Here is a 7,766-nt window from a genome sequence, read left to right as displayed (position 1 = left end):
GGTTCTCTATTCTGTTCCACTGATCTGAGTGTCTGTTCTTGTGCCATGTACTTCTTTTTTAAAATTTATTATTATTTTTTAAAATTTTATTGAAATCCAAATTCTAACATAATAATGTAATAATGATTTTAATAGTAGAATTTAGTGATTCATCACTTACATATAGCACTCATTGCTCATGGCAACAAGTACCTTAATGCCCATCACCCATTTACTCCATCCTCCCCACCCAGTACCTCTCCAGCAACCCTCAGTTTGTTCTCTGTATTTAAGAGTCTCTTATGACTTGCCTCCTTTCTGTTTTTATCTTATTTTTGCTTCCCTTCCCTTATGTTCATCTGTTTTGTTTCTTAAATTCCACATATGAATGAAATCATATAATTTTAATGTTTATTTTTGAGAGAGAGACAGAACGTGAGTGGGCAGGGAGCAGAGAGAGAGAGAGACAGACAGACAGACAGAATCAGAAGTAGGCTCCATGCTCTGAGCTGTCAGCACAGAGCCTGATGAGGGGCTCTAACTCACAAACTGTGAGATCATGACCTGAGCCAAAGTTGGATGCTTAACTGGCTAAGTCACCCAGGTGCTCCTCATGATAAATTTTGAAAATAAGAACTTGGTTCAGAAGTTAATGTTTTGTAGCAGAGTGCTCTCACCCAAGGTCAAGAGATCTCTTAACATTATTATTAGTTTTATTTCCTAAGATACTAAATGGAGTTTTTGACTTGATGTAATTAAAAACAAAGTAACCATATTGTGGAAAATTTCAAACATATACAAGTAGAGAATATAGTGTAATGAGCCTCCGTGTGCCCATCACTTGGCTTCAACAGTTGTCAGCCCCTGGTCAAAGTTGTTTCATCCATGATCCCCGCCCTTGGTTATTTTAAAGCTAATCCCTTATGGACACCATGTGTTAGTTCATCCATAAGTATCTTAGTATGTCTCTCTAAAAGAGAAATACTCTTGGTAAAACATAAATAACTATAATGTAATTATCACATGAGTAGTTAGGTATAGTTTTAATTTTAATTTTAGGTTTTTATTGGTGACTGAGATGTTTCAGCAATTTCTATTTTGTCCTAGCTTTCAGTGCAAATGGAAAAGATGTCATTGTCGACTTCCCTCAGCAGTCTCACTGGACCGGGCTGTTATCAGAAATGGAGTTGGTGCCTAGTGTTCATCCTGGGGTTACGTGAGTTAATTTTTATATCACTAGATTTGTTTTGGGGGAATGTTTTTCTTTGTAATTAAATTTAATAAACGGCCTTATCTTTTTCTTATCAACTCAATGGTTTTTTAAAAAATAGGTGTGATGGCTGTCAGATGTTTCCTATCAATGGATCTAGATTCAAATGCAGAAACTGTGATGACTTTGATTTTTGTGAAACATGTTTTAAGACCAGAAAACACAACACCAGGCATACATTTGGCAGAATAAATGAACCAGGTATGATAGAATGGTTGTTTTTTTTTTAATAAAATATTATTAATGAAATCATTGTGCACACATATGTATTTAGTTTACTCTTTAAAGGTCATGTTTATATGGTGAGCACTGCATAGTGTACACAGTAAAACAGGAAACATGATCTTACACACTTGGTAACTTGGTATCTTTTTTTTTCAAGCAGTGAGGCACTGTGAGAATTGAATAACAGGATTTCTTTGCTTGTATTTTCATAAAGAACATTAAAAAGATCTTAAGAAACTAAGAAGTGTTTTATTCGATGGGGTGTGGAATTGGATAGATGGAGAGTGAGACTTTTTATTTGTGTATCTTTTATTATAATTTTTTGTTGTGGCAGAATACAACATAAAATTTGCCATATTACTCACTTTGAAGTGTAACAGTTCAGAGAATGTTGTACAACTATCACCACTATTTATTTCCGAAACTTTTTCACTGCTCAAAAAAGAAACTCTGTACCATTAAGCAGTAATTCTCCATTCTCCTCTCCCCCAGCCCCTGGCAACCTTTAATCTTTTCTGTCTCCATAAATTTGATAACAACATGTACCTCATATACGTGGAACCAAAATTTGCCTTTTTGTGTCTGGCTTATTTTACTTAGGATTATTTTTCCAAGGTTTATCCATGTTGTAGCATGTGGATACTTCTTTTTATAGCTGAATAATATGTCATTGTACGTACATACTACATGTTGTTTATACATTCATCCATTAATGAACATTTGGGTTGTTTCTGCCTTTCAGCTATTGTGAATAATGTTACTGTGAATATTGGTGTACAAATCTGTTTGAGTCCTTGTTTTTCAAATTGGTAGTAGAATTGTAGGGTCATATGGTAGTTCTTTAACTTTTTGAGAAAATGCAAAAATTGGCTGCACCATTTTATATTCCCACTAGTAATATATAAGGGTTCTAATTTCTCCATCTCCTTACCAACATTTGTTATTTATTATTATTTTTTTTTTTAATTACAGCCATCTGATTTTAAGTTTCCCTAATGACAAATGACATTGAGCCTCTTTCCTTGTCATTTTGGCCGTATCTTTTTTTGGAATATATCTATTTAAGTCCTTTGTGCATTAAAAAACATTTTTTTTTTAATTTTTCTTTTTGAGAGAGAAAGACAGAGTGCAAATGGGAGATGAACAGAGAGGGAGACAGATTCCAAAGCAGGCTCTGAGTTGTCAGCACAGAGCCTGAGGCGGGACTCAAACTCATGAACTGCGAGATCATGACCTGAGCCGAAGTCGGATGCTTAACTGACTGAGCCACCAGATGCCCCTTTTTAATTTTTTTAATGTTTATTTATTTTTTGTGTTTTACCCCTTTTTAAACTTTTGATGTTGAGTTATAGAAATTCTTAAAATATTCTGCACATCAAACCCTAGGAGATAGGTGATTTGCAAATATTTCATCTCCTTCTTTGGGTTGTCTTTTCACTTTCTTGATAGGCTTCTATGATACATAAGTTTTTAATGTTAATGAAATCCATTTTATCTATTATTTCTTTAGTTGTCTGTGTATTTGGTGTCATATTTGCTTTCGGTGTCAATAAATCCAAAGTCATGAATGAAGATTAATACCTATTTTTCTTTCTAATAGGTTATATAGTTTTAGCTCTTAAACTTAGGTTTTGATCCATTTTGAGTTAATTTTTGTACATGGTATAGTGTAAGAGTTCAGTTTCATTCACTGCACATGTGTGCAGTCTAGTTTCCCGAAACTGTTGAAAAGACTATCTTTTCACCATTGAATGGTCTTGGTACCCTTTTTGAAAATCAATTGAACATAGATGTGAGAGTTTATTTTTGGGCTCCCAGTTCTGTTTTATTGTTTATTTGCTTATCCTTATGCCAGTAGCAAACCATACATTGTGATGATGGTAACTTTGTAGTAAGTTTTTGAAATTGGGAAGTGTGAATCCTCCAAAGTTGTTCTTTTTCAAGATTGTTTTGAATATTTGGTATCCCTTAAAATTCAATATGAATTTGGGGATGAATATTTCTGTTTTTATAAGCATTATTTGTATAGGAATTGCATTGAATTTCCTTATTGCTTTGGGCAGAATTGTCATTTTAATCATATTAAGTCTTCCAATCTATGAATGAGGGATATCTTTTCCATTTATTTACTAGACCTTCTTTCAGCAGTTTTTCTTTCAGCAATATTTTGTGATATTTCAGCTTATAAGTCTGTGCCTTCTTGATTAAATTTATTCCGAAGTATTTTTATGCCATATTAAATGGAATTCTTAGTTTCCTTTTTGGAATATTTTTTGTTAGTATATAGAAATATACACTACACTTTCAACACATTTTGTGTGTTGAGTTAGTATCCAGCATCTTTGCTGAATTTATTTATTGTCTCCTACAGTTTTTTTTTTTTTTTTTGGTGTTTTTTAAAAATTTTTTTCTACATGTAAGCATAGTATCTATGCACCAAGATCATTTCACTTCTTCCTTTCTGATTTGAATGCCTTATATTTCTTTTTCCTGCTTTAGCTAGTTCTTCCAGTACGAAGTTGAATGGAAGTGGCAAAGTTGGGCATCCTTTTCCTACTCCCGATCTTAGGGGGAAAGCTTTCAGTGTGTTAACATTGAGCATGTTAGCTGTGGGTTTTTCATAAATAGCCTTTATCATGTTGAGGAAATTGTTGTCTAATTCTAACTTTTTTTTTTTAATTTTTTTTTTCAAGGTTTATTTATTTTTGGGACAGAGAGAGACAGAGCATGAACGGGGGAAGGGGCAGATAGAGAGGGAGACACAGAATTGGAAACAGGCTCCAGGCTCTGAGCCATCAGCCCAGAGCCTGACGCGGGGCTCTAACTCCCGGACCGCGAGATCGTGACCTGACTGAAGTCGGACGCTTAACCGACTGCGCCACCCAGGCGCCCCTAATTCTAACTTTTATTATTTTCTTATCTTTATGTAGATTTGTAAAATGTAGAGTTATCTCCTTTTCAAGGCTAACTTAGAATACTTTCCTTTTTTTCTTATTCAGCCTGCCATAGGTTTGTCAATTTAATTATTCTCTCTCTGTCTCGCTTCTTTTTTTAAAGTTTTTTCAGAGAGACAAATTTTGGCTTGGTTTGTTGTTTTTCATATCTTTTTCTTTCTTTTTCCTATGGAATTTGGATTTAGGTTGATTCCCCCCCCCCCATCTTGAGGTTAATGTTTATCTCATTTTCTTGCTCTTTTTTAATATATGAACTTAAAAATTTAAATTTATCTTTAAGCAAGGCTTAAGCTGTTTTCTGCAATACTGCTGTGTAGTAGTAGTATTTTTAAAATTCCATTTAGGATTATTTTTTTGTATTCATTGGTTTTTAAATTTTCAAACACATCAACATTTTTACTTGTTTCTGCATTGCATTCAGAGTCTGTATTCTGATTGATCTTTGACATTTTCTGAAACTTGCATGTGATCATATGACTTAGTATATGATTGGATTTTATAAATGTTTAATGTATGCCTAAAAGAATGTCTCCTGCAGTTCTGCGGTAAAGTTAGTGTTTTCTTAGTGTATCTTTTTTAGCCTTTTACCCTCAGTCTTTTCTGTATTCTTATATTTTCAATATATTTCTTATAAGTTGTAAGTAGTCTTTTAAAATTCCAATATGATTATTTGGATCCTTTAGGTATTTACAAGGCAGTTTATGATGTATTTTTATTTAAAGTGATCAAATTCTCAGTGGTTTTTATTTGTCCCTCCTGTTCTCTGTTCCCCTTTCTGTATTGCATCTGTGTTTGGTCTGATAATGTTTTTTATTATTTAACACCGAAGCCCCCACACCCTGCCCCCCCCCTTAGTGGCTAAGAAGTTACATACATTTTAGTGTATATTTATATATTATATGGGTAGTGTGTATGTTATACACATTTTTAGTATAAGTCATTAAGATAGTAAAACATTCATCTTTGACTTATCAAAATCTAATTATTATTTAGTATTTTTACTCTCTTCTAAGCAATGCAAAGATCTTAGGTCCCTTTAACTTTATTTACTCTTATTTTGATTTAAATTATCATGTTTTTATTGTGTTTTACAATTTTACACACATTTTCAACCATATAAGACATATTATTGGTATTGTATATAGCCATTATTTATTTAGATTTTTTCACATACTTAACATTAAAAAATTTTTTAAAAGTATTTATTTTGAGAAAGAGAGAGCACGCATGTGTGCGTGAGTAGGAGAGAGGCAAAGGGAGAGAGAGAATCCCAAGCAGTCTCCTCACTGCCAGCACAGAGCGCAACATGGAGCTGGATCCCATGAACTGTAAGATCATGACCTGAGCAGAGATGAACAGCCAGACACCCAACTAACTGAGCCACCCAGGACCCCCTCTGTTCTTCTCTATATCTTGCCTTTTTATCTGTCATTATTCTTCCACCTGAGGAATAGCCCTTAATTTTCCTTAATGGGTCTCCTTCTGTAATGCTAATGAATTACTTTTTTGTGTTTCTGAAAATACCTTATTTCTCCTTCATTTTAGAAACATATTTTTTAAAGAATTTCCTTTAAAATACTATTCCTAAAAAAAAAAAAAATACTATTCCTTTGGGGCGCCTGGGTGGCTCAGTCGGTTAAGCCTCTGACTTTGGCTCAGGTCATGATCTCATGGTTTGTGAGTTCGAGCCCTGCCTCAGGCTCTGTGCTGACAGCTCAGAGCCTGGAGCCTGCTTCGTATTCTGTGTCTCCCTCTCTCTCTCTGCCCCTCCCATGCTCATTCTCTGTCTCTTTCTCTCTTTCTCAAAATAAATAAATATAAAAAAAAATAGTTAAAAAATGCTTTTCCTTTGTAATTTGGTTTATATTATTTCTTGAAGTCACTTCTATTAAAGCTGATCATCTTTGTATTTCCTCTTAGTCTGTTTTTGAGTTACTTTTTTGTTTTTATCTTGCACAAATTTTTAAAATTTTTTTAATTTTTTGAATTTACATCCAAGTTAGTTAGCATGTAGTGCAGCAATGATTTCAGGAGTAGATTCTTTAATGCCCCTTACCCATTTAGCCCATCACCCCTCCCACAATCCTTCCAGTAACCCTCTGTTTGTTCTCCATATTTAAGAGTCTCTTATGTTTTTGTCCCCCTCCCTGTTTTTATATTATTTTTGCTTCCCTTCCCTTGTGTTCATCTGTTCTGTGTCTTAAAGTCCTCATATGAGTGAAGTCATATGATATTTGTCTTTCTCTGACTAATTAGCATGATACCCTCTAGTTCCATCCACGTAGTTGCAGATGGCAAGATTTCATTCTTTTTGATTGTCAAGTAATGCTCCATTGTATATATATACCACATCTTATCCATCGTCGGTCATTTGGGCTCTTTCCATACTTTGGCTGTTGTTGATAGTGCTGCTATAAATATTGGGGTGCATGCACCCCTTTGAAACAGCATACCTCTATCCCTTGGATAAATACCTAGTAGTGCAATTGCTGGGTTGTAAGGTGGTTCTATTTTTAATTTTTTGAGGAACCTCCGTACTGTTTCCCAGAGTGGCTGCACCAGTTTGCATTCCCACCAGCAGTGCAAAAGAGATCCTCCTTCTCCGCATCCTTGCCAACATCTGTTGTTGCCTGAGTTGTTAATGTTAGCCATTCTGACAGGTGTGAGGTGGTATCTCATTGTGGTTTTGATTTGTATTTCCCTGATGATGAGTGATGTTGAGCATTTTTTCATGTGTCATTTGGCCATCTGGATGTCTTCTTTGGAGAAGTGTCTATTCATGCCTTTTGCCCATTTCTTCACTGGATTGTTTTCTGGGTGTTGAGTTTGGTAAGTTCTTTTATAGATTTTGGATACTAACCCTTTATCTGATACGTTGTTTGCAAATATCTTCTCCCATTGTCAGTTGCTTTTAGTTTTGCTGATTGTTTCCTTTGCTGTGCAGAAGCTTTTTATTTTGACTCATCAGAATAGTTCCCAATAGACTTCCAATAGTTCATTTTTGCTTTTGTTTCCCTTGTCTCCGGAGACTTGTTGAGTAAGAAGTTGTTGCGGCCAAGGTTAGAGAGTTTTTTGCGTGCTTTCTCCTCGAGGATTTTGATGGCTTTCTGTCTTACGTTTAGGTCTTTCATCCATTTTGAGTTTATTTTTGTGTATGGTGTAGGAAAGTGGTCCAGGTTCATTCTTCTGCATGTTGCTGTCCAGTTTTCCCAGCACCAGTTGCTGAAGAGACTGTCTTTTTTCCTGCTTTGTCAAAGATTAGTTGGCCATACGTTTGTGGGTCCATTTCTGGGTTCTCTATTCTGTTCCACTGATCTGAGTGTCTGTTCTTGTGCCAT

General features: G+C 34.8%; 1 long non-coding RNA gene across 1 annotated transcript; it reads left to right on the top strand.

Annotated features, from left to right (window-relative positions):
- Window positions 1–1,040: 1,040 nt before the first annotated feature.
- On the top strand, window positions 1,041–3,646 carry LOC121026406 (uncharacterized). Its single transcript, XR_005788353.1, has 3 exons — window positions 1,041–1,195; window positions 1,311–1,463; window positions 3,635–3,646. It is a non-coding gene; the product is annotated as an uncharacterized LOC121026406 (long non-coding RNA).
- The last annotated feature ends 4,120 nt before the right edge of the window (window positions 3,647–7,766 follow it).

This window comes from Herpailurus yagouaroundi, unplaced genomic scaffold (assembly GCF_014898765.1).
Source record: "Herpailurus yagouaroundi ecotype Mexico unplaced genomic scaffold, PumYag 94647, whole genome shotgun sequence".
Taxonomy (NCBI): Eukaryota; Metazoa; Chordata; class Mammalia; order Carnivora; family Felidae; genus Herpailurus; species Herpailurus yagouaroundi.
Note: the sequence above shows the minus strand (reverse complement) of the source record. Positions and strands in the feature narration are given on the sequence as shown.